The sequence below is a fragment of the Bos indicus x Bos taurus genome, chromosome 8 (genome assembly GCF_003369695.1).
Source record: "Bos indicus x Bos taurus breed Angus x Brahman F1 hybrid chromosome 8, Bos_hybrid_MaternalHap_v2.0, whole genome shotgun sequence".
Lineage (NCBI taxonomy): Eukaryota > Metazoa > Chordata > Mammalia > Artiodactyla > Bovidae > Bos > Bos indicus x Bos taurus.
Window position 1 is genome coordinate 54,716,216 of NC_040083.1, and position 27,834 is coordinate 54,744,049.

The window sequence follows — 27,834 nt, forward strand, 5'->3', positions numbered from 1 at the left end:
TTATCTACATTTTGCTAGATAATACTAAAATACTGGCATTTTATCCCCACATGATACATAGATTTCATGGTACATTCAATTCAGCAAATTTACTCATCAAGGTGTTTGGGATATCAGTTGTGTGTGAGACTCTTTGCTAAACACTGAAAGAGATATAAATTTATAAAATCCCTTTTTTTAAAAAACACATTTTTTAATAATGAAAATGAAACAGATGCCTAAGTATTCTTGGTACAAAACAGGGCAAAACAAACTTGAGTTCTTGCCACAAGACTGTTTGGGGGGAATCTAAACTAAGAAAATATGAGTATTTAAGAATGAGAAAAAAATTTTTAAAGATTTGGGACACGATCCGTGCTGGGATACTGCAGAAGATTTAATTCAAATCTCTATTCAAGCATTGTATCTGCTATGTAACTAGACAGAGACATCAGACTTTAACTAAGGGTACTGTACAGGGATAAGAACAAAGTCAAGATGGAAAAAGAAAATACTTCTACTTCAATTCATAAGAATGGAAAACAGCATCTCTCACCATATACCAATTAATATTTTACTATTGATGAAATCATACCAGTGAGTAAATAAAGGTAGAGTGTATAGGAGTGAAAGGGTCTTAGAAGATGCTTTTGTTGGTTTCAGTCAGATTATTGATACCTCTTTTCCAAAGAGAACTGATATATGAAAGTTTTTTCATTATTTTACAGAGATATACTTCACACTGCTCTTTAAACATGGCAGTTCCTCATAAATATGTTCATAAATCGTCTTTTTAAATGGTTAACTTTTCTCTCTAAAGTCTACCACAATATATATATAATTTCTTGAGATCATCTTTTAAGCATCACGGTATCTCCCAACTAGTCAAAATATAGAAAGGCAGATGCATATTTCCTATTGTGATTAATGCCCTTAAGCCCTTGAGCAAATGTCTTACCTTTTTGTTAAACTAATGTATTCAACCTGAATTAAGTTTTTCTTGAAGTTTGACTGTATCTTCACTCAGTCAGTTCAGCCACTCAGTTGTGTCCAACTCTTTGTGAAATCATGGTCTGCAGAACGTCAGGCCTCCCTGTCCATCAGCAATTCCCAGAGTTTACTCAGACTCGTGTCCATTGAGTCGGTGATGCCCTCCAACCATCTCATCCTCAGTCGTCCCTTCTCCTTCCACCTTCAATCTTTCCCAGCATTAGGGTCTTTTCCATTGAGTCAGTTCTTCACATGAGGGGGCCAAAGTGTTGGAGTTTCAGCTTCAGCATCAGTCCTTCCAAAGAATACTTAGGACCGATTTCCTTTAGGATGGACTGGTTGGATCTCCTTGCCTCCAAGGACTCTCAAGAGTCTTCTCCAACACCACATTTCAAAAGCATAAACTCTTTGGCACTCTCAGCCTTCTTTATAGTCCAGCTTTCATATCCATACATGACTACTGGAAAAGCCATAGCTTTGACTAGATGGACCTTTGTTAGCAAAGTAAGTCTCTGCTTTTTAATAAGCTGTCTAGGTTGGTAATAATTTTCTTGCAAGGAGCAAGTGTCTTTTTAATTTCATGATTGCAGTCACCATCTGCAGTGATTTTGGAGCCCAAAATATAAAGTCTCTCACTGTTTCCACTGTTTCCCGATCTATTTGCCATGAAGTAATGGGACCAGATGGAGAAGGCAATGGCACCACACTCCAGTACTCTTGCCTGGAAAATCCCATGGACGGAGGAGCCTGGTAGGCTGCAGTCCACGGGGTCGCTAAGAGTCCAACACGACTGAGCGACTTCACTTTCACTTTTCACTTTCATGCATTGGAGAAGGAAATGGCAACCCGCTCCAGTGTTCTTGCCTGGAGAATCCCAGGGACGGTGGAGCCTGATGGGCTGCCGTCTATGGGGTCGCACAGAGTCGGACACGACTGAAGCGACTTAGCAGCAATGGGACCAGATGCCATGATCTAAGTTTTCTAAATTTTGAGCTTTAAGCCAACTTATTCACTCTCCTCTTTCACTTTCAAGAGGCTCTTTACTTCTTCTTTGCTTTCTGCCATAAGTGTGGTGTCATCTGCATATCTGAGGATATTGATATCTCTCCTAGCAATCTTGATCCCAGCTTGTGCTTCATTCAGCCCAGAATTTCTCATGATGCACTCTGCATTTAAGCTAAATAAGCAGGCTGACAATATACAGCCTTGATGTACTCCTTTCCCTATTTGGAACAAGTCTGTTCCATGTCCAGAGCTAACTGTTGCTCCTATACCTGCATACAGATTTCTCAGGAGGCAGGAGAGGTGGTCTGGTATTCCCATCTCTTGAAGACTTTTCCAGAGTTCGTTGTGATCCACACACAGTCAAAGGCTTTGGCGTAGTCAATAAAGCAGAAGTAGATGTTTTTCTGGAACTCTCTTGCTTTTTCAAGGATCCAACTGATGTTGGCAACTTGATCTCTGACTCCTCTGCCTTTTCTAAATCCAGCTTAAAGATCTGGAGGTTCACGGTTCATGTACTGTTGAAGCCTGGCTTGGAGGATTTTTGAGTATTACTTTGCTAGTATGTGAGATGAGTGCAATTGTGTGGTAGTTTGAGCATTCTTTGGCATTGCCTTTCTTTGGGATTGGAATGAAAACTGACCTTTTTCAGTCCTGTGGCCACTGCTGAGGTTTCCAAATTTGCTGGCATATTGAGCGTGACACTCTCACAGCATCATCTTTTAGGTTCTGAAATAGCTCAACTGGAATCCCATCACCTCCACTAGCTTTGTTGGTAGTGATGCTTCCCAAGGCCCACTTGACTTCGCATTCAAGGATGTCTGGCTCCAGGTGAGTGATCACGCCATTGTGGCTATCTGGGTCATGAAGAAATCTCTTTTGAATAGTTCTTATGTGCATTTTTGCCAACTGTTCTTAATATCTTCTGCTTCTGTTAGGTCCATATCATTTCTGTCCTTTCTTGAGCCCATCTTTGCATGAAATGGGCTCTTATTTTCTTGGTATCTCTTATTTTCTTGAAGAGATCTCTAGTCTTTCCCATTCTTTTGTTTCCCTCTGTTTCTTTGCATTGATCACTGAGGAAGGCTTTCTTATCTCTCCTTGCTATTGTCTGGAACTCTGCATTCAAATGGGTATATCTTTCCTTTTTTCCTTTGCCTTTTGCATCTCTTCTTTTCTCAGCTATTTGTAAAGCCTCCTCAGACAACCATTTTGCCTTTTTGCATTTCTTTTTCTTGGGGATGGTCTTGATCACTACCTCCTGTACAATGTCACAAACCTCTGTCCATAGATATTCGGGCACTCTGTCTATCAGATCTAATGCCTTGAATCTATTTGTCACTTCCACTATATAACTGAAAAGTAGGTCATACCTGAATGGTCTAGTGGTCTTCCCTACTTTCTTCAATTTAAGTCTAAATTTGGCAATAAGGAGTTCATGATCTGAGCTACTGTCAGCTCCCAGTTTTGTTTTTGCTGACTGTACAGAGCATCTCCATCTTTGGCTGCAAAGAATAGAATCAATCTGATTTCAGTATTGACCATCTTGTGATGTCTATGTATAGAGTCTTCTCTTGTGTTGTTGGAAGAGGGTGTTTGCTATGACCAGCGCATTCTCTTGGCAAAACTCTGTTAGCCTTTTCCCTGCTTCATTTTGTTATCCAAGGCCAAATTTGCCTGTTACTCAAGGTATCTCTCGACTTCTTTGCCTTCCAGTCCCCTAGAATGAAAAGGACATCTTTTTCAGGTATTAGTTCTAGAAGGTCTTGTAGGTCTTCATAGAACCATTCAGCTTCAGCTTCTTCAGCATTACAGGTTGGGGCATAGGCTTGGATTACTGTGATATTGAATGGTTTGCCTTGGAAATGAACAGAGATCATTCTGTCATTTTTGAGATTGCATCCAAGTACTCCATTTCGGACTCTTTTGTTAACTATGATGGCTACTCTATTTCTTCTAAGGGATTCTTGCCCACAGTAGTAGATATAATGGTCATCTGAGTTAAATTCACCCATTCCAGTCCATTTTTGTTCACTGATTCCTAAATGTCGATGTTCACTCTTGCCATCTCCTGTTTGACCACTTCCAATTTGCCTTGACTCATGGACCTGACATTCCAGGTTCCTATGCAGTATTGCTCTTTACAGCATTGGACTTTACTTCCATCACCAGTCACATCCACAACTGGGTGTTGTTTTTGTTTGGCTCCGTCTCTTCATTCTTTCTGGAGTTTTTATTTCCCCACTGATCTCCAGTAGTATATTGGGCACCTGCTGACCTGGGGAGTTCATCTTTCAGTGTCCTATCTTCTTGCCTTTTCTTTTTTTTTTTCTTTTTTGCTGAACTCGTCTGGCTTTCTTTTTTTTTTTTTTTTTTTTTAATTTTATTTTATTTTTAAACTTTACAATATTGTATTAGTTTTGCCAAATATCGAAATGAATCCACCACAGGTATACATGTGTTCCCCATCCTGAACCCTCCTCCCTCCTCCCTCCCCATACCATCCCTCTGGGTCGTCCCAGTGCACCAGCCCCAAGCATCCAGTATCGTGCATTGAACCTGGACTGGCAACTCATTTCATACATGATATTATACATGTTTCAATGCCATTCTCCCAAATCTTCCCACCCTCTCCCTCTCCAACAGAGTCCATAAGACTGTTCTATACATCAGTGTCTCTTTTGCTGTCTTGTACACAGGGTTATTGTTACCATCTTTCTAAATTCCATATATATGCGTTAGTATACTGTATTGGTGTTTTTCTTTCTGGCTTACTTCACTCTGTATAATAGGCTCCAGTTTCATCCACCTCATTAGAACTGATTCAAATGTATTCTTTTTAAAGACCAGAAACTATAAAACTCCTAGAGGAGAAAGTAGGCAAAACACTCTCTGACATACATTACAGCAGGATCCTCTATGACCCACCTCCCAGAATATTGGAAATAAAAGCAAAAATAAACAAATGGGACCTAATTAAACTTAAAAGCTTCTGCACATCAAAGGAAACTATTAGCAAGGTGAAAAGGCAGCCTTCAGAATGAGAGAAAATAATAGCAAATGAAGCAACTGACAAACAACTAATCTCAAAAATATACAAGCAACTCCTACAGCTCAACTCTTCTTGCCTTTTCATACTGTTCATTGGGTTCTCAAGGCAAGAATACTGAAGTGGTTTGCTATTCCCTTCTCCAGTAGATCACATTTTGTCAGAATGCTTCGTCATGACCCGTCCATCTTGGGTGGCCCTACATGGCATGGCCCATAGTTTCATTGAGTTAGACAAGGCTGTGGTCCATGGGATCAGATTGGTTAGTTTTCTGTGACTGTGGTTTTCTTTTTGTCTGCCCTCTGATGGAGAAGGATAAGAGGCTTATGGAAGCTTCCTGATGGGAGAGACTGACTGAGGGGAAAACTGGGTCTTGTTCTGATGGGCGGGGCCATGCTCAGTAAATCTTTAATCCAATTTTCTCTTGATGGGTGGGGCTTGTTCCCTCCCTTTTCTTTGACCAAGGCCAAACTATGGTGGAGGTAATGTGGACCTCCTTCAAGAGATCCCATGCATGCATGATACACTCAGTGGCCCCAACCCTGAGGTGTCATCACCGACCCACACCTCCACCACAGAGTCCTGGACACTCATGGGCATGTTTGGGTCAGTCACTTGTGGGGTCAGTACTCCTTTCTTCTGTGTCCTGGTGTGCACAAGGTTCTGTTTTTTGCCCTCCCACAGTCTATTTCCCAGCCCTGTGTAAGTTCTGGTGGCTCTATGGTTGGTTAATGATGACCTTCTCTAAGAGGGCTTAAGCTATACCCAGGTCTACTGCACCCAGAGCCCCTGCCCCTGCAGCAGTCCACTGCTGACCCATACCTCCTCAGGACACACCAAAACACAATTCTCTCTCAGTCTCTGTGGGGTCTCTAGGTTCTGGTGTGCACAAGGTATGTTTGAGCCCTCTAGCCACCACTAGTTCTTAGGATGGAGATTATTCCTAGTGGACAGCATCCAATTCAGAGCCTCACGTTGCTGAGTGAATGTAAGACACCTGGTGACTTTAGTTATGAAGAAATGCTGCAAAATCAATAAAAAAAGCAGGCTTTTTCTAATCCAATATCTTTTCTGTCATCAAAAGTATACAACTATATGATTGGAGATATGACATATAGGGAGATTTCAGTAGAACTAAAGACTTTGATATACTCAACGACAGTTTGTAGGTGACATGTTTAAACTTGCCTCTAAAGAGTATTAATCTGCTATGTCTGAAAGGGAGCAACTGGGACCATTGACTGAACTGAGGTCCACAGGTGGGTAAACAGCAGCCTTTCACCCCAGCAAGAGTATTTCTGGTGGGAACTGCCACCATTTCCTGCCAGTGCTGTTGTAACCACCCAGGAATATCTTTCAGTTTATCTTTTCTAATTCTGTCCTCCACATTCCCAACTGTCTTTAATTTTTATCAATTATGAGAATAAGGGATGTTTAGAGTATAATATTTTGGAAATGTTTCTACTTCCCTCAGTATTGACACAGTGTTGGAGAAACCCCAGGAAATGTCTTGAGTATATGGTTTGGGAAGACCAGTCCAAATTTTATTTCAGTGATGGTGGGAAGAGGCACAGACTATAAATTTAGGTGAGTATGAAGGAAGAGTTGACAGTGATTCCGTTACTTCACTCTATCTTAAAAGATAACATGCCTAAATAGATGCTCACTTCTTCATTGGGTTGTTTCTGTGATTTTAATTTTCTGTATTTTGAATTAAATGTGTTTTTCTTATTCATTTTTACATGGAAACACTTTATTTTATTGAGGTAATTCACATACCATAAAAGTCACAATTTTAACCATTTTAAAGTGTACAGTTCAGTAAATTTTATTATATTCACAATGTTGTACAATCATTGCCACGACTTAATTCCAGAACATGTTCATCACCCTAAAAAGAAATCCTGTATCCATTAAGCAGTCACTCTGCATCTGCACCTCACCCTAACTGCTGGCAATCACTAATCTACTTTTGTGCTTCTGTTTATTTGGACCAATGCAATTGTTGGGTCTTATGGTAACTCTGTATTTGACGTTTTTGAGGAAAGGCCTGAATGTTTTCCACAGTGAATGTACCACTTTACATTCTCACCAGAAACATAATTTATATTCTGACCAATACTTGCAATATTCTGGGTTTTTAAAAGTTGTTTGTTTAAAATATAGTTATCCTTTTGGATGTGAAATAATATTTCATTCTGGCCTTCATTTGCATTTCTTTAATGACCAGTGGTGTTCAGGATCTTTTCAATGTGCTTATTGGCCATTTATATGTATTCTTTGGTAAAATGTCTATTCAAGTCCTTTGTCCATTTATTAACTGTCATTTTGTTGTTGTATTGAAAGAGTTTTTTAAATAGTCTGGATAGTAGAGCTTTCTCAGATAAATAATTTGCAAAGACTTTCTCCCATTCTATGGATTGTCTCTTCACTTTCTTAATAGTGTTCTTTGAAGCACATGATTTTTAAATTTTGACACAGTTCACTATATCTAACTTTTGTTCCTTGTGATTTTAGTGTTATATTTAAGAAGCAATTAACTAATCCACAGGCACAAAGACCTGTACTGATGTTTCCTTATAAGGGTCTTATAGTGTTTACATTTAGTTCTTTGTTCAGTTTAGAGTTAATCTTTATATATGGTATGAGATTAGGGTAAAGTTCATTCTTTTGTATATGGATATTTCTTTATTCTAGCAGCATTTGTTAAAAAGACTATTCTTTCCTTGGTAAATGGTCTTGATAACCTTGTTGAAAATCATGTGATCACTGATGTATTGGTTTATTTCTGGTTCTTGATTGTATTCCATTGATTATTATGTTTGTCTTTATTCTAGTACCATGATATTTTGATTACAATAGCTATGTATTAAGTTTTGAAATAGGAAACTGTGAGTCCTGCAACTTTATATTTTATTTTTCAAGATTCTTTGCCTATCATGTGCCATTGCAATTGTATATCCATTTTAGGATCAACTTATTCTTTTCTGGAAAAAAAAAGTTAATTTTGTTAGAGATTACATTGACTATGAAGATAAATTAGGGAGTATTGCCATATTAACAATATTAAGTCTTCTAATCAGTGAACATAGTATTTCCATATTTAGGTCTTCCTCAGTTTCTATCTAACAATAATTTATAGTTTTCTACATATCTTACACATTATCAGCTAAATTTACTCCTAAATATTTTGATATTTTGATGCTATTTTAAAGGAATTGTTTTCCTAATTTTATTTTCAGAATATTCATTACTTTTATACAGATGTACAATTATTTTTGTATTTACCTTTATTCTGCAGCTTTGCTGAACTAGGGTGTTAGTTCTAAAAGTTTTAAAAGTAGATTCTTTAGGTTTTTTATACAAAGATTATGCCATCTGCACAATTCCTAGTAGATCTTTTATTTATAACCATATTCATAATGGGTAGTTTTACTTCTTTCTCTCCAAACCTTTTATCTCTTTATCTTATTAACTGCCCTAGTGTGAACTTCTAATACAGTGTTGAAGAGATGAGAGTGGACATCCTTGTCTTGGTCCTGATCTTAAAGGAAAGCTTTTAGGTTTTCATTGTTAACTATGATATTAGATATAGGTTTATTTCATATATGCTCTTTATCAGTAGAGAAAGTTCTCTTTTTTCTTAGTTTCTTCAATGTTTTTATCATGGAAGTATTGTATTTTGTCAAATGATTTCTCTATCGAGATGATCATATGGGTTTTTTCCTCTTCATTCTATTAAAAGGTATATTATGTTGATTGATATTGTATTTGACCTATTCTTGCATTACTGAGGTAAATCTCACTTGTTCACGGTGTTTAATTCTTTTAATAAACTGAGGTATTTGATTTGCTGATGTTATGCTGATGATTTTCATGTGTATATTCATGAAAATTAGTGGCCTATAGTTTTCTTTCCTTGTGCTATCTCTGTCTTCTTTGGTAATAATGCCACCATAGAATAAGTTAGGAGGTATTCCCTCCTCTCGTATATTTTGGAAGAGTTTGGGGAGAATTACCATTAATTATTCTTTAAATGTTTGGTAGAATTCACCAGCGAAGACATTTTGTTCTGAGCTTTTATCAGAAGATTTTTGATTAATAATTCATTTCTTTACTTTTTTGTGGGTTCATTTAGATTTTCTTTCTTCTTTTTCTTAAGTCATATTAGTTGGGATTTTTAAAAATTTGTTCAATTCTTGTAGGTTATCTAGTTTGTTGATCATATAATACTAGCTCCTTATAATCCTTTAATTTCTGTAAGGACAAATATCCTTACTTTAATTCCTGATACTGCTGACTTTAGTCTTTTCTCATTTTTGTCTCAGTGAGTCTACCTAAAGGTTTGTCAGTTTTGTTGATCTTTTCAAAGAACTGATTTTTATTTTGTTTACTCTCTCTAAATTGCTTCTTTGATTCTCTATTCATCCCTGCTCTACAGTTTACTATTTTCTTCCTTCTCCTTAGTTTGGATTAAATTTATTGTTCTTTTTCTAGTTTTCTTAAGGTGGAAAGCTAAGTATTGACTGGAGATTTTTGTTCTTTTTTAACATAGATATTGAGAGCTATAAGCTCTTTGACCACTATTTAATCTACATTTCATAAATTTGGGTTTATTTTGTTGCTCTTCATTCAAAATATTTCTAGTTTTTCTTGCAATCTGTTTATCCCACTGGGTATTCAAGAGGTTTTCCCATTGTTTTGTTTAATATGCTATGTTGTTTAATATGCTATGCATGTATATTTCCCCCATTTTTCTTTCTTTCTTTTTTTTTTTTTTTTTGCTGTTGACTTCTAATTTTATTCTATCATAGTTGGAGAACGTACTTGCATGAATACAGTATTTTGAAATTCATGGGATTCATTTTGTGGCCCAATGTGATCTATTCTTAATAATATTTTAATGGGAATAGCAGACCACTTTACCTGCTTACTGAGAAATCTGTATTCAGGTCAAGAAGCAACAGTTAGAACTGGACATGGAACAATGGACTGGTTCCAAATTGGAAAAGGAGTACAACAAAGTTATATATTGTCACCCTGCTTATTTAGCTTATATGCAGAATACATCATGGAAAATGCCAGGCTGGATGAAGCACAAGCTGAAATCAAGATTTCCAGGAGAAATATCAATAACCTCAGATATGCAGATGACAAAACCCTTATGGCAGAAAGTGAAGAGGAACTAAAGAAGAGGAGAGTGAAAAAACTAGCTTAAAACTCAACACTCAAAAAACAAAGACCACAGTATCTTTGTTTGGGACCACAGTATCTAGTCCCATCACTTCATGGCAAATAGAAGGGGAAACAATGGAAACAGTGACAGACATTATTTTCTTGGGCTCCAAAATCACTGTAGATGGTGACTGCAGCCATGAAATTAAAAGACACTTGCTCCTTGGAAGAGAGCATATGACAGACATAGACAGCATATTAAAAAGCAGAGATATTACTTTGCCAAAAGAGGTCTGTATAGTCAAAGCTATGGTTTTTCCAGTAGTCATGTATAGATGTGAGAGCTGGACCAGAAAGAAAGATGAGCACTAAAGAATTGATGCATTTCAACTTTGGTGTTGAAGAAGACTCTTGAGAGTCCTTTGGATTGCAAGGAAATCAAACCAGTCAATCCTAAAGGAGATGAGTCCTGAATATTCATTGGAAAGACTGATACTGAAGCTGAAGCTCCAATACTTTGGCCACCTGATGCAAAGAACTGATTCATTAGGAAAGACCCTGATGCTGGGAGGGCTTCCCTGGTGACTCAGCTGGTAAAGAATCCACCTGCAATGTGGGAGGCCTGGGTTCGATCCTTCAATTGGGAAGATCCCTTGGAGAAGGGAACAACTACCCATTCCAGTTTTCTGGCTTGGAGAATTCCATGGGCTATTCCATGGGGTCATAATGAGTCGGACACGACTGTGATTTTCACTGATTCTGGGAAAGATTTAAGGCATGAGGAGAAGGGGATGACAGAAGATTAGATGGTTGGATGACATCACTGATTCAATAGACATGAGTCTGAGAAATCTCCAGAAGTTGGTGATGGACAGGGAAACCTGGCATGCTGCAGTCATGGGGTTGCAAATAGTCAGACATGACTGAGCAACTGAACTGAATGCACTTAAGAAGAATATGTACCTTGCTGTTGTGAGAAATGTTTTAGCTATATTAGGTATAGGTGATACAAATATAGGTGATATAATGTTATTGAAGTCTTATATTTCTTTGCTGATCTTTGTCTAGTTTGTTCATTATTGAAACTGGGTTATTGAAATGTCTGACCATAATTTTTGAACTGGCAATTTCTCCCTTCAGTTTGAACAGTTTTTGCTTTATATATTTCTGAGTCTGTTGTCATGTTCATGTGTGTATCTTCTTGATGAATTAACCCTCTTATAGAATTTTTGTCTGTCAAATCAATGTTTGTCTTCAAGCCTGTTTTGCCTGATATTGGTACAGACACTTCAACTCTTTTTGTTATTGTTTGTGTGGAATATTTTTTCAGCCCCTTTTCTTTCAAATAATTTATCTCTTGTATTAAAAGTGAGTCTCTTATAGACATTTTAGTTAGACCATGTGTTTTTTAAAAAATCGATTCTATTTTCAGTTTTTTTAAGGAATCTCCACACTGTTCTCCATAGTGGCTGTACTAGTTTGCATTCCCACCAACAGTGTAAGAGGGTTCCCTTTTCTCCACACCCTCTCCAGCATTTATTATTTGTAGACTTTTGGATCGCAGCCATTCTGACTGGTGTGAAATGGTATCTCATAGTGGTTTTGATTTGCATTTCTCTGATAATGAGTGATGTTGAGCATCTTTTCATGTGTTTGTTAGCCATCTGTATGTCTTCTTTGGAGAAATGTCTATTTAGTTCTTTGGCCCATTTTTTGATTGGGTCATTTATTTTTCTGGAGTTGAGCTGTAGGAGTTGCTTGTATATTTTTGAGATTAGTTGTTTGTCAGTTGCTTCATTTGCTATTATTTTCTCCCATTCTGAAGGCTGTCTTTTCACCTTGCTAATAGTTTCCTTTGATGTGCAGAAGCTTTTAAGGTTAATTAGGTCCCATTTGTTTATTTTTGCTTTTATTTCCAATATTCTGGGAGGTGGGTCATAGAGGATCCTGCTGTGGTGTACGAGACAGCAAAAGAGACACTGAGGTATAGAACAGTCTTATGGACTCTGTTGGAGAGGGAGAGGGTGGGAAGATTTGGGAGAATGGCATTGAAACCTGTAAAATATCATGTAAGAAACGAGTCGCCAGTCCAGGTTCGATGCACGATACTGGATGCTTGGGGCTGGTGCACTGGGACGACCCAGAGGGATGGTATGGGGAGGGAGGAGGGAGGAGGGTTCAGGATGGGGAACACAGGTATATCTGTGGCAGATTCATTTTGATATTTGGCAAAACTAATACAATTATGCAAAGTTTAAAAATAAAATAAAATTAAAAAAAAAAAAGAAAAGAAACTCCAGGGAATACAAAATACTTTGTGATGCAAATTATTTTCTCACAATTAAAAATAATATTGTTAACTGGTTAAAAAAAAATTGATTCTTATATGTTACCAGTTCATTGGAAAATTTAATATATTTATTGTTAATTTATTTACTGATAATCACATTATTGTTAATGTGACTACTGATAAGGAAGAACTTATGTCTGCCATTTTACTATTTGTTTACTATTTGTTCTCTATATCTTTTTTGTTCCTCAGTTCTTCCATTATTTCCTTCTTTGGTTAGTTATTTGTATTATTTTAATTCACTTTAATTTATTTTGTTATATATTGTTATTTTTTAGGATTGTGCTGATTACAATATGGATGTTAATTTACAACTATCAACTCAGGTTAATATCAACTTAATTGTAATAGTATATATAAACTTTGCCCTAATATGGCCCTAAAGTGAAGTGAAGTCGTTCAGTTGTGTCTGACTCTTTGTGACTCCATGGACTGTAGCTAACCAGGCTCTGAGGAGTCTCTCAGTCAATGGAATTTTCCAGGCAAGAGTACTGGAGTGGGTTGCCAAGTTGTTATAGTCACAAATTACATTACTGAACTCATTAATATAGATTTAATATTGTTTAATGCAGTTTTTAAAAATCACATAGAAAAAAGGAGTTATAAACAAAAATACACAATGGTTTTATATATATATTTCTGCAATTATTTTACCAATATTCTTTATTTCATTTTGAATATTTGACTTACTGCCTATGTCCTTTCAAGTCTAAAGGATTCCCTTTAGCATTTCTTATAGGACAGGTCTACTAGCAACAAATTCTCAACTTTTGTTTATGTGAAAATGTATCAATTTGTTATTCATTTTTAAAGATATTTTCACTGGATATAGAATTTTTAGTTGACAGATTATTTTGTTTTGGCTTGTGGTTAGTATTTGAATATGCCATCCTACTGGCTTGTGTCCTCAGTGGTTTCTGATGAGAAAGCAGTTACTGGTCTTTTTGCTGCTCCCTTGTACATAACAGTATGCTTCTCTCTTGCTGCTTCCAGGTTCTCTCTTCGTCTTCATCTTTTGACATTAATAATGATTTGTCTTGGTGTGAATCTCTTTGAGTATATCCTGCTTGGATGTTTTGAAGGTTCTAGAATGTATAGGTTAAAGGTTTTCATTCAATTTGAGAAACATATGTCCATTATGCCTTCAAATATTCTCTCTCTCCCTCACCTTTTAATTTTGCCCTTTTTTTTTTTTTGTCTCTTTGCTCCTCTGATCATATAATCTCAAAGACCTATCTTCAAGTTCACTGATTCTTCCTTCTACTGTCTCAGTTCTACTGTAAAACAACTTTAGTGAAATTTGTTATTTTAGACAATGTAGATATCAGCTACATAATTTCTATTTTTTATTTTAAAATTTCTGTCCTTTTATTGATAGTCTTATCTAGTAAGACACATTTTCATGGTTTACTCTTATTCTTTGTCCATAGTATCCTTTAACTCTTGATTATATTTATTACAATTGCTTTAAAATGTTTTTCTAGTATCCAGTGTCTGGGCTTTCTCAGAGACAGTTTCTATTAACTACATTTGTTCCTATGCACACAGCATAGTTTCTAGCACATACTCTTCTTAATACTGGCTTAAACAATGATAGCTATATAGAACTTGCACTACAATTATCAATGTCTAGGAGGTATTCACCTTGTAAAATGGCATAAGGATGAGGGAGGCTTTTTCTCTTATCCAATGTTCCCCCAACCAAACATACATATATCTTTACTTTGTACAATTTCAGTACTGAAATGAACATAGGAAGATTAATGATAGGTGATAGAGTCTTCTGTTTGCCTGTAAAACTAAATGAATGTATATCTGGTTTTGTTATTTGGCATGGAGCACACAGTTAGGAGAGGTGAAGTGACTTCTTACCCTATTTATTTTCTGTTTCATAAAACATTGCTTGTAAAGCTCTAAGTGTATTTTTCTTAATACAGCACCTAGAGCTGAGAAGCAGTTGCAAATTCCAGAGTTAAGTAATTGGTTTTCTTTGAGTCTTCATTTTTGGAAGGTGTGAATTTTCATCTTGTTCTGTTTCTTCATAGGTATTTTAGTGATACATTGAAGAGGCTTCAGCAGTAGTTCCCAGCCAGATGCACTTTAAGCTGGAAGGAGAGAGTGCGTTCTTTGTGTTCACACCTGTCCTGCAGCCAAAGTGTGCTATCATATTCCTTTGGATTTTATTTAGAAAAAATATTTTTTTTCTCCCAGCAGGACCAATCCTCACTCAAAATCTTTAAAGTTGATGGACTGTAAAGTGATCAGATTTACTTGACACTGAAAACACAAAGCCTTTGGGTTTCATTATTTGTGCTGAATTTAATGAGCCATATGAGAAAAATAAAATTAGTACCTCATCATCATGGGATGTTTAACATAAAAACAATTAGCAGCACAGGGAAATGTTCAAGCTAAGCTAATCTTAGATCCTAGCAACCTTAAGGGTTAGTTTTGTTGTTCAGTGTGCTTCTCAGGGGTTGTGGACCAAAATTTCTATATGGTTAGGTCCTGGCTTTATATCAAAACATAAAGCATAGGCAATTAGAGAGACAAATGCTCCATATATGTCCTCTTATGTTGACCACATCAAATGCATTTTCCTCTTCAGTTCTGATTCTCTTTATAAACTTTTAAAAGAGCAAGGTGTGCAATTAGGTAAATGAGTCACCAAGTGAAAAATACTTCATCAGCATAGCACATCTGTAGCACAAATGTGGTAAATGAGCAAGAGAAGTCACAAAGACTGCTGACAGGGACCAGTTATTTCACTTCCATCAGAAAGGATATTAGCTTTCTTAAAACAGAGTTAAGAGGAAGCTTTAAACACACACACACATGTAGGTACACGTATGAGTTGCCATTTATCTCTGCTCTGAATTCATGTTACCTAAAACAGAAGCTTGAAGTCTAATCATTTAGTCAGATTAAACTTCTATCTAGGGGTCATCTGAGAGCACACCTATGGGCAACCTTATTCTAAAACTGAATATTTATTAGAAGTACTGTAATAAGAAATATGTTCGTGGCAGTGGTTAAACTAGAAATAGAAAAATAGATTGACTTGAAATGACCTTATTTTATTTAAGCCTGTGATATTGTTTTATTTTACAAAAATATATTCCTTTATTTGGCTCGATAGCCTTCATTTATATGGCTCATCCTACTTGGTTGCCCCCTGTACTTCTATACCCAAATTGAATTGCCTCCCCTGACTTTACTCTCTATATCAGTTATGTCCAAAAGAACTTTCTGTTGTTATAGAAATGTTCTATATCTGCACTGTTTAATAAGGTAGACAATAGCTGTGCATGCCTACTGAGCACTTGAAATATGGTTAGTGCAACTAAAGAATAGAAATTTTAATTTTATTTTAGTTTAATTAATTGAATTAAAGATTTAAATAGCCTCATGTGGCTGGTAGCTATTATATTGGACAACATAGCTCTAGTTCCTTACTATTTAAAATTTTGTCCCTATAGCAGTAGCATCTCCTAGGAACTTTTAGCTATTCAGAATCTTGGACTCCAGCCTAGACATCGTGAATCTGAATCTGCAATTTAACAATACTCCATGTAATTTGCAAATTGAGAAATACTGCTTTAGGCAACTACTCATCCTTCAGAATTCAAGTCAAAAGTCATTCCTTTAGGTAGCCAAGACCAATTTGTAAGCAGTAGACACAATGATGAGGATCCACAGTACTTTTAGGGACCTTTGAAAATGTTTAAATTTATTTTAAAATCAGAAGAAAATTGTGAACATTCAGGTCAAAGGAATGAAATAATATTAGCATATTCATATTTATACAAATACAGTCATAAGCTGTCATACATATATATATATATATTCTAATATGTAAAAGAAATATGTTGGTTGCAGCAAAAGGTAAAAAGAATCAGATAGATATGTGTGTATAATTGTATCATAAATCAATATTTTATTGATTTGGTTTCAGTGTCCCCATTAGAATGTAAGCTCCATGAAAGCAGAGTGCACTGAATAAATACCTGTGGATTGGAGGAATAAGAACTGAGAATATTGAACAAGGTCCACTGTTTAGATGTAGGATCACAGTCTGAACAGGCACTTGTTATTACTGTTGTACTGTATTCTCTTTGTTCTTTTTAAACACATCTTCCTTATCAAATACCAACAAAACTCTCCCTCTGTGGTCTCCGCTCGTTGACTTACATTCTAACCTTGCTTTCCTTCCCCCAGCCCTTTAGCATTTTTGCTTAGGTCCTTTGCCTTGCTCTTTCAACCTCACAGGTCCCTGCCACTTGCCCTTCTTTGGTGTAGCATTACAAAATCTTTGAGTAAAAAAATATTTTACTCTTTAAAAGTAAAATCGGTACTTTTGCCTTGGAGAAGGAAATGGCAACCCACTCCAGTATTCTTGCCTGGAGAATCCTATGGACGGAGAAACCTGGTGGGCTGCTGTCCATAGGGTCACACAGAGTCAGACACGACTAAAGCAACTTAGCAGCAGCAGGTACTTTTGGGGTGGTGGTGGTAGAAAAAGGTGGTTGGAGGAGGAGGTGAAAAGGGACAAAACTGAGTTGGCAACTGCAGGGTTTACTTTGGTGGGCAGGGTGAAGGAAGGCATTTTTGTGAACATTATAACACTCTCATGTTTATACTTATTATTTCATCAAAGAAGAGTTGTATTTTCAAGATGTCTACAACCTAACAACAACTAAAAGTCATATGAATAAAAAAATAGCAATACTTACAAAGCTGATAATTTTCTATTAGTCTGCTTAGCTGTATGTTTTAGTTATCTGTTGCTGTATAGCAAATTACCCCAAAATCTAACAGCTTAAAAGAACAAAGATTTATTATCTCACAGTTTTTGTGAGGCAGAGATCTAGCTATGTCTTACTTTGTTATTGGCAGGATTCAGTTCCTCACAGGTAACTGGACTGAGTTCCTTGACTCCTGGGTGTTTCCAAGAGCAGCTCATGGCAGCTGGCTCCCCTTGGAGCACGTGAGTCATAGAGTCAGGGAGAGTGTGCAAGATAAAAGCCACATCTTTTTGAATCTAGTCTCATGAATGACACCTCTTATTCTCATCTTATTCTATTTGTTAGAAACAAGCCACAAGATGTAGCCCTAAGTTTAGGGTAGGGGATTATACTAGAGGTAAGGATCATATGATGAGAGCCATCTTAGAGGGTACTAACCAAACTGTAGTTGACACTCAGTAAGTACATTTGGAACAAATAAGTATATTGAGAGAGGCACAGATAGAGGCTAGGTATATTGAGTGAAAGAAAGTCTCTTGAGAGAAGATACTTTAGTTGGACTTAATTGGTTAGTAAGATTATGTAGAAGTGAATAAAGTGTGTATATAGTAAAGAATTAGCACCAATGAGAACCTGGAGGAACGAATGCAGGGGACAGGAAGACTGTTAGATTGCCTATTTCTTTAAAGGTGTCACTATATGTACACCATAAAGACTTCTATTATATGTTACAGTAATGAAGTTTTGCTCTTGGTCAGTGGTGTCTCTATCTTGGGCAGATGTTAAAAATAAATAAGAGATATTTATTTCTCACTGTTCCAGAAGCTGGTAAGTCTGAGGTCAGGGTGCCAGCATGGGTCAGGTTCTGGTGACGATCCTTTTCCTGGCTTAAAGACAACTGCTCCTTGTTGTGTCCTCACACAGGGGAGAGAGGGAGGAAGAGAGAGAGAGAGTGAGAGCTCTCTGGTCTCCTCTTATAAGGACACCACTTCCATCATGAGGACCACATCCTAGGACTTCATCTAAACCTAATTATCCCCCAAAGATGCCACTTCCTAACCCCTTGGGGATTAGGGGTTATGACTTTTGGGAGGATACATTCAGTCCCCAAAATGGCCTTGTTCAGAATTTGTGCAAGAAAAAAACAAAAACAAAAAAACCTTGATTTCATTAAGAGTTAAACTACAGTTAAGAGGTTCTGCTAATCCAAAGATTTTTAAAGGCAGGGGTGATTGTGTTCATTTAGTGAGCTTCCTCCAATTTTGAAAACCATCCATACTCATCCTTTATCTCTTTCTCTTCTGCTTTGGTTAACATACTTGCCTTACAGCCATCAAACTTTTCAAACCAGGCTGAAAGTATTCACAAATTGGATTGGTTTAGAAGTCAAAAAGTAAAAGGCGCATGAGCTGAACAATAAATAATAGGATTAAGTAGCAAGGATAGTTTTGGTTTTGGATTGCAACCAGAAGAAACTTCTTCCTAGAAGATGGCCTAAACCTGGAAGAAAACGCTAAGCATTAGGCTTATACTCGGAAGGTCAGTAATACATTTCAAGTAAAAAAGGAACAGAATCTTAAGAGTGGTTTTCACATCTCTTTGTCTTTTCATCTTGTCAGTGACAGTTTGGGTGCAATAAGAGAAGAGTATATTTATCTAAGTAGAAACAAATGTATCTGTAGTAAAGAAATCTAAAGTATATGCATTTGGTTAAAAATAAAATAATGTACATTGATTCCTTGAAAAAAATTATTCAACGTGGTATATATCAGGTAAGTTCCTGAATTAAATATAAATGTTTCAAAATCTATGGCTATATTTTAAGTTGCTTGTCTTTGGATGATAGAGAGGAAGAATAATTGAGGATAAAAATTAAGAATTGTTTTATCTTTTCCATTTATAACATTTTAAAAAAGAATCATTCACTTTTATTTAAAATTCTTGGCAAATTTCAAAGTAGTACTTTGACTTGTCTATTAATACAATATGGAAAGCTCTGAAATTTTAACTTTTAATAATGTTTTGACATTTTTGTTCATTTTACTATTCAGTCTATTGCTTTAATACCATCAGAAAATGGGGGGAGAAATCTAAGAATATTAAATGACTGCAAAGGAAAAGCATTCTTAAATGATCTGTTGTCATAAGCTGTAAAAATAACATTTCCTTAAATGTGCATTGTTAGCATTCTGTGTGTTGGTGTCTGTAGGGGCACATGTGGGGAGGTGGGTGTGGAGATTATGGGGGTGTGGATGACAGTGGGATGGAGGAGGGTTGTTTTAATGCTAATCTTTAGTGTTATATTATCCTGAATGAGGGTTTATCTTCTTTCCTCCCTCCTTCTCTCCCCCTTTTTTCCCTCTTTCCCTTCCTTCCTTCCTTAAATGAAGAACTCAGTTTCCTGTAAATTTGAGAACAAGACATAGATAAATGTGGAATTGGAATACATGCATGATTTAGGAGAATCCTAAAAAGTCCATCTACAGTCTGCTTCCAGTCCTTTCTAAAAAAGCATTGTTTTTTACATGTAGAGGCCCTATGCAATATCTATAATGTATAAAACATTAAGCATAAGTAAAATCGATGTATTACATTTTTCTATTTTGACAAGTGATAGTGATTCTAGGGCAGAAAGATTCAGAGGCAGCTTTCTGTATCTGGTACAAAAATGGCCAATAATAGCTGATCAGTCATTCCCACATACCGTTCTCTTATGTTAGATCTAGAGACCTATTTGATGTGCTCTCTTTTTTTCTCCAATGCCCTGAGGTACATTTCTTCTCTTGATGAACCATTTGAACTTCTGGAGTCAATCAGTATAAGAATCATAATTAATTCATACCAAGACATCAATTAGAAGCATTATATGACTTGATGTCATCTTTACACACTTTGTGTGTCTCATCTTGCCTCCACTTCTTCTACTTTCATCTCTATCCTTTATTAAGCCAATTAAGTACCAGGTTGGGGCTGCCCCAATGTAATTATTAATATTATCTCCTACATATACACATCTAAATTCACAAAAGCTCAGTATTCATTTGACAACCTATTAAATACTAAAATACTAAACAAAAATGTGCTTTAACACCTATGCATGTGGACTGCTGCTGCAGTAAATAAAAGTTTCTGGTAATGAAAGGTGTTTATCCTATTTGATAAATCAGTTGAATCATTTCAAATGTTGAATTTGAAATATTGATTTTCCCAATCCTATATGCCTTTCCTTGGTAGTTTGAACATGACCCTTCGATCCCTTAGGCTCATGACACAATGCCACATTAAATATCTTTCTAACTGCAAATTTGATTTAAGTCACATTCAGGCTTATGTTTGTGCATTATACCTGTCAGAGTATTCTGGCAGTTGTTCCTTTGGAACTTGAATGTGTTTGATGTTTGCACAATCAGATATTTAAAATATCTGATAGCAAAAAGTAAAAGTGAAAGCATCTCAGTTGTGTCCAACTCTTTGTGACCCATGTACTAAACAGTCCATAGAATTCTCTAGGCCAGAATACTGGAGTGGGTAGCCTTTCTCTTCTCCAGGGGATCTTCCCAACCCAGGGACTGAATCCAGGTCTCCTGCATTGCAGGCAGATTCTTTGCCAGCTGAGCCACAAAGGAAGCCCAAGAATACTGAAGTGGGTAGTCTATCCCTTCTCCAGGGGAGCTTCCTGACCCAGGAATTAAACCAGAGTCTTCTGCATTGCAGGTGGGTTCTTTACCAACTGAGTTATCAGGGAAGCCCAACAAGAAGTAAGACATGAGCCAATTGGAACGGACACCTAAAGGAACCCTGGGGCTGGATGCTGGAGCCCCTCTACTGGCCCAGGCTATAACCCTTTAGCTAAAGGAGGATTCTTGGATGTATCTAAAGCTGCTGTATCATGGGAGCCAAGGCAATGGTAGGGGATGACAATCAGGATCAGGATGGCAGCTATAACCAACTGGAATGAGGTAGTTCAATATCAGTGCATACCTGCTGAGTTTCAGCCTTGGTTTTTTGTCTATTCAGGGGCCAGTAGAAAAGATAATAACTGTTCAGGTGTTTAGAATTGTGTGTTAGAGTAGCTAATGCTCATCTACCTATAAACTCTTTCAGTTCAGTTCAGTTCAGTTTAGTCCCTCAGTCGTGTCTGACTCTTTGCGACCCCATGAATCGCAGCACGCCAGGCCTCCCTGTCCATCACCAACTCCTGGAGTTCACTCAGACTCACGTCCATCGAGTCGGTGATGCCATCCAGCCATCTCATCCTCTGTCGTCCTCTTCTCCTCCTGCCCCCAATCCCTCCCAGCATCAGAGTCTTTTCCAATGAGTCAACTCTTCGCATGAAGTGGCCAAAGTACTGGCGTTTCAGCTTTAGCATCATTTCTTCCAAAGAAATCCCAGGGCTGATGTCCTTCAGAATGGACTGGTTGGATCTCCTTGCAGTCCAAGGGACTCTCAAGAGTCTTCTCCAACACCACAGCTCAAAAGCATCAATTCTTCAGCACTTTCTTCACAGTCCAACTCTCACATCCATACATGACCACTGGAAAAACCATAGCCTTGACTAGCCGGACGTTTGTTGGCAAAGTAATGTCTCTGCTTTTGAATATGCTATCTAGGTTGGTCATAAGTTTCCTTCCAAGGAGTAAGCGTCTTTTAATTTCATGGCTGCAGTCACCATCTGCAGTGATTTTGGAGCCCAGAAAAATAAAGTCTGACACTATTTCCACTGTTTCCCCATCTATTTCCCATGAAGTGATGGGACCAGACGCCATGATCTTCGTTTTCTGAATGTTGAGCTTTAAGCCAACTTTTTCACTCTCCACTTTCACTTTCATCAAGAGGCTTTTGAGTTCCTCTTCACTTTCTGCCATAAGGGTGGTGTCATCTGCATATCTGAGGTTATTGATATTTCTCCCGGCAATCTTGATTCCAGCTTGTGCTTCTTCCAGCCCAGTGTTTCTCATGATGTACTCTGCATATAAGTTAAATAAGCAGGGTGACAATATACAGCCTTGACGTACTCCTTTTCCTATTTGCAACCAGTCTGTTGTTCCATGTCCAGTTCTAACTGTTGCTTCCTGACCTGCATAGAGGTTTCTCAAGAGGCAGATCAGGTGGTCTGGTATTCCCATCTCTTTCAGAATTTTCCACAGTTTATTGGTTTGCACAATTGCTTTGAAATTAAACAGTTACTAAGAGGACAGTTCTAGCTGGAGCAGAATTCACTCTTTTGTTCTAAAAGAATTAATGTGTTGCCTCAAAGGTAAGGTTCTGTGTGACATAAACACACAGACTTACCTTCAGAAGTCAGATAGGAGTTGGGTTATGGGGGAGCTTTTCCTAACTGACCCGTCTTCCTGAGTCCAAGTGATAAATAGAAATGAGTTCTGCATGGGGAATGGGGAGAGTGGAGGGAAGAACATTCCAAAAAGAGGGAGCATTTTGTGAAAAGGCACAGAAGGGATAAACATTATGCTATGCCAACTTTAGACAACTCTCAAGCAGGTTAGAATTGCTGAAGCAGTAGGGATCAGCATAGTCTCAGGCAGGGTTTGTGAGACTAGGTGCAAAGGTATAAAGGAGCTGGGTATAAAAAGGTCATAATGAGAAAAAAAAAAAAAAGTTCATTCATTCCAAGATAATAGTGATCAAAGGATATGGAGCAAAAAGTAGGAAATTTGCCTCAATACAGAGGACAATGGCAAATCATTGTGGGCCTCTAAGTGGGGCTCAAAGGAGATGAGTTTCCCATATGGACAAAGACAGGAATTGCCTCTTTCATTTGTAAAATCAGAACTTTCCACAACTTTGATTACAGGAAGTTTCCTATCAGTTCCGTACAGTTCAATTGCTCAGTCGTGTCTGACTCTTTGTGACCCCGTGGACTGCAGGCACGCCAGGCTTCCCTGTCTATTACCAACTCCCAGAGCTTGCTCAAACTCATGTCCATTGAGTCAGTGATGCCATCCAACCATCTCATCCTCTGTCATCCCCTATAGGAGTTTCCTATAGAAGCTTTTTATAAGCACTGAATGGCCCTGGGGCAGTACTGGTGTGAAACTTTATGGTTGAGTCAATTCATATTTATTGTTTAAAAACAACAACAACAACAACAAAAAACGAAGGAAACGAGTCTTTAGGCATGAAGTCACGATATTAGAGGCTCTTCCAGAGTCTTAAAAATATCTATTTGGTCGCCTCTGAGTCATAACTGAGGTCACTAATGACATGAAAATTTCCTTCCAGTGTGACTTTCTCCTTCCAGTTAGGCTCAGTCAGAAGCTGCTAGCCCATGGCCCAGTGGTCAGAACCCATTTGCAACTGCAGCTCAGTGTGTATGACACTGCAGGCATGAGATACAGAGGCCTACTTCATGATCAGACTAGCAAGGAGTTAATCCTTTTCTCTCTAGCTTCCAGAATTAGAACCTCTGATGAAAATTTGGAGACACTGAGCTGTTGAAGGGGAGGAAACATCCCCTGAGAAAGTTAAGTGTGAACCAATTAGCTTCCCAATGCAAACTTTACCAGAAATATTGCTTTGTTTCCTAAATGCTAGTGGGTTTGTGATGTGGGTTGTAAAAATGAGTAATTAGATTAATAGTTTACTTTTAACTATTTTGCAAACTTTTTAACTGTAATAATTATTTGCATCAATAGAATGAAGGAAAGTAGGATTTAATTAAGATGATCCTTTCACTGCATCAAAGTAGGACTTAATTAAAATGGTCCTTTCATTGCAGTGCCTAATAAAGTTTAGATTTCCTAATAAAAGTATTAAAAAGATTGTATACAAAATGTGTCAAATATCAGTCCACATACCATCCAATATATGTGAAGTGATATTTGACCCAACTTGGAGGTATGACATATGTTCTGTTTCCCTTTCATACCATTATAATGTTCCAGATACCTTTCTAAGAGCTGGTCTGATCTCTGTCTAACCTTTCTCACTTCCTATTTAATGGATGAGAAAACTGAGGCAACAGAAGAGCACTTCTCCCAAAGAAATCAGTCAGTTCTAGTGGATGTGGATCTAAGTTCTAAGTACTGACTTTTTTACTAGGCATTAGGGAAGCTGGTTCAATACACACAGGGGTTCCCACAGGTATCTTTTGCCTCATCTGGTCTTTAATGATCTTCCATATAGTTCATGTCTCTACAAACCCTTGGCCATATAGCCATTTGAACTTAATATGCACTGGTTCTGGCTACTTATGTGACCACATCTACAAGGATCAAGACTCATGACCTTTTTTTTTTTCATGCCAGATCATCTAAAGTTTCATATGCTTGACAAACTTTTGAGGTATTTCTTTACTAAACTGTTGTTATTGCAATACTGAGAAGTCGTTCATTCATTTAACTTAATATGCTTTAGGCACCTTCTATGTTTATATGGGAACACTATACTAGGTACTAGGGAAATAGTCATTAAATATGCTTGCAGGAAACTTCAATTCTAGTAGGGGCATACAGGTAATAAATAGTTATTAAGATAATGACAAGGGCTGTTGAAACCTTCAATATTTATACTCTCATCACTTAGCTTGGAAGGTTCCAAATGAAGAACCCGAAATATGAACTTGTGTATTGGCAATGAACCCAAGATGTTGGAGTGAGGGACTGAAAAGAGTAGGACAGGAAATGATAAAAAGTCAATATAAGCATGCAAAATCAAATTGATTGCCACAGTGAGCATCTGGAGTTCAATTTTGCCTGTATTTTCTAAGGTTATAATATGTCTTTTAGATTTTCCATTTAAGGATTGAAAGGGAAATGCAGGTATACATTGGCTTCTGCTCCTTGTTAATTGAGGGAGCCCCTCTGCCCTTCAAGGCTTCACATGCCTGCCTACCAAATAATATTAAGATGCTGTCATTGTGCTGTGAACTGAGATTCACATGGAACTGTTCAATGAAGCTGTGGATGGAAGCAGAAGTGAGTTCAAAGTGAGGAGACAGGACAAAGAAGTGTTTGGTATATCAAACTATAGCTCAGCCCCATTCAACTTAAACCAAATATGTTAATCTTTAAGATGGTTGCCTTTCCAATACCTGCCTGTTTGTTTTACTTCATTGATCCCTAGATGATAAGATAACTGAAGGGAGAGGTTGCATCTCATTTATCCTGGTATAGCTAGCACTTAGTGAATACTTATTTTATTTTTTACTGGGAAGCACACATGCAAATGCATGCTTAGAGATCTTTTTGGTCTGCCTCTCTCATGAATAGGGGAGAGAAATAAAGACTAAGCATGGGAAGGGACTTGGTTAAGTGCATTCATCCACTTGGTGAAAGAGGAAGGAATAACTCATCAGTATTGTGATTGCAGCCATGGAATTAAAAGATGCTTACTTCTTATAAGGAAAGTTATGACCAACCTAGATAGCATCTTGAAAAGCAGAGATATTACTTTGCCAACAAAGGTCCATCTAGTCAAGGCTATAGTTTTTCCAGTGGTCATGTATGGATGTGAAATTTGGACTGTGAAGAAAGCTGAGCGCCGAAGAATTGATACTTTTGAACTGTGGTGTTGGAGAAGACTCTTGAGAGTCCCTTGGACTGCAAGGAGATCCAACCAGTCCATTCTGAAGGAAATCAGCCCTGGGATTTCTTTGGAGGGAATGATGCTGAAGCTGAAACTCCAGTACTTTGGCCACTGATGTGAAGAACTGGCTCATTGGAAAAGACCTTATGCTGAAAAAGATTGAAGGTGAAAGAAGAAGGGGATGACAGAGGATGAGATGGTTGGGTGGCATCACCAACTCAATGGACATGAGTCTGAGTAAACTCTGGGAGTTGGTGATGGACAGGGAGGCCTGGCATGCTGCAGTCCATGAGGTCACAAAGAGTCAGACATGACTGAGCAACTGAACTGGACTGAACTGACATATAAATAATATATTCATATTATATATTGTTTCATTATAAGATGCAAACCTGAAGCCCAATGTACTGAAGAACATTTCCTGACTGACCAAATTAATTTAGAAAATCATCACATCTCCATGTGTTCCCACAGATGTAACAAAATAAAATTGAATTGATGGAATGTTTCAGAAGAAGAAAATTTGGACAAATGATTCAGAACAAAATGTCATTCTATAAAGCAATGTGGCAATTTTTAATCAAATTAGGTATTCTTGTAAATCATGGCCCATAAATCCTACTCTTGAGTATGCAACTTACTTAGCCTCTCATAAAGATTCTTAAGGGAAAAGTGTGAAAACATTATATAGCAGTGTTAGTGTGGTAATGGAGAGTTAGAGAAAACTCATTGTCTCTCAACAGAGGAATGGATAAATGTATTGGTTTGAACACCAGTACAACTGCACTAAGAAGAGTGAAACTATTATAAACAAGGTGGCTTAAATAAGGCAGAATTAATGTATCTACATCTGAGTTTCAGTTCAGTTCACTCAATCAGTTGTGTCCGACTCTTTGCAACCCCATGGACTGCAACATGCCAGGCTTCCCTATCAATCATCCAATCCCTGAGCTTGCTTAAACTCACGTCCATCATGTCGGTGATGCCATCCAACCATCTCATCCTCTGTCATCCCCTTCTCCTCCCACCTTCAATCTTTCTCAGCATCAGGGTCTTTTCCAGTGAGTCAGCTCTTCATATCATGTGGCCAAACTATTGGCGTTTCAGCTTCAGCATCTGTCCTTCCAATGAATATTCAGGACTGATTTCCTTTAGGATGGACTGGTTGGATCTCCTTGCAGTCCAAGGGACTCTCAAGAGTCTTCTCCAACATTACAGTTCAAAAGCATCAATTTGGCTCTCAGTTTTCTTTATAGTCCAATTCTCATATCCATACATGACTACTGGAAAAACCATAGCTTTGACTAGAAAGACCTTTGTTGGTAAAGTAATGTCTCTGTTTTTTAATATGCTGTCTAGGTTGGCCATAGCTTTCTTCCAAGGAGCAAGTGTCTTTTCATTTCATAGCTGCAGTTACCATCTGCAGTGATTTTGGAGCCCCCCAAAATAAAGCCTCTCACTGTTTCTACTGTTTCCCCACCTATTTGCCATGAAGTGATAGATCGGATGCCATGATCTTAGTTTTCTGAATTTTAGTTTTAAGCCAGGTTTTTCACTCTCTTCTTTCACTTTCATCAAGAGGCTCCTTAGTTCATCTTCACTTTCTGCCATAAACGTGATGTTATCTGCATATTTGAGGTTTTGATATTTCTCCCAGCAATCTTGATTCCAGATTGTGCTTCATCCAGCCCAGCATTTCTCATGATATATTCTGCATGTAAGTTAAATAAGCAGGGTGACAATATACAGCCTTGATGTATTCCTTTCCTGATTTGGAACCAGTCTGTTGTTCCATGTCCAGTTCTCACTCTTGCTTCTTGACCTGCATACCTATTTGTCAGGAAGCAGGTCAGCTGGTCTGGTATTCCCATCTCTTGAAGAATTTTACACAATTTATTGTGATCTACACAGTCAAAGGCTTTGCTGTAGTCAATAAAGCAAAATGTTTGTTTTGCAGATGTTTTTCTGGAACTTTCTTGCTTTTTTAATGATACAGCAAA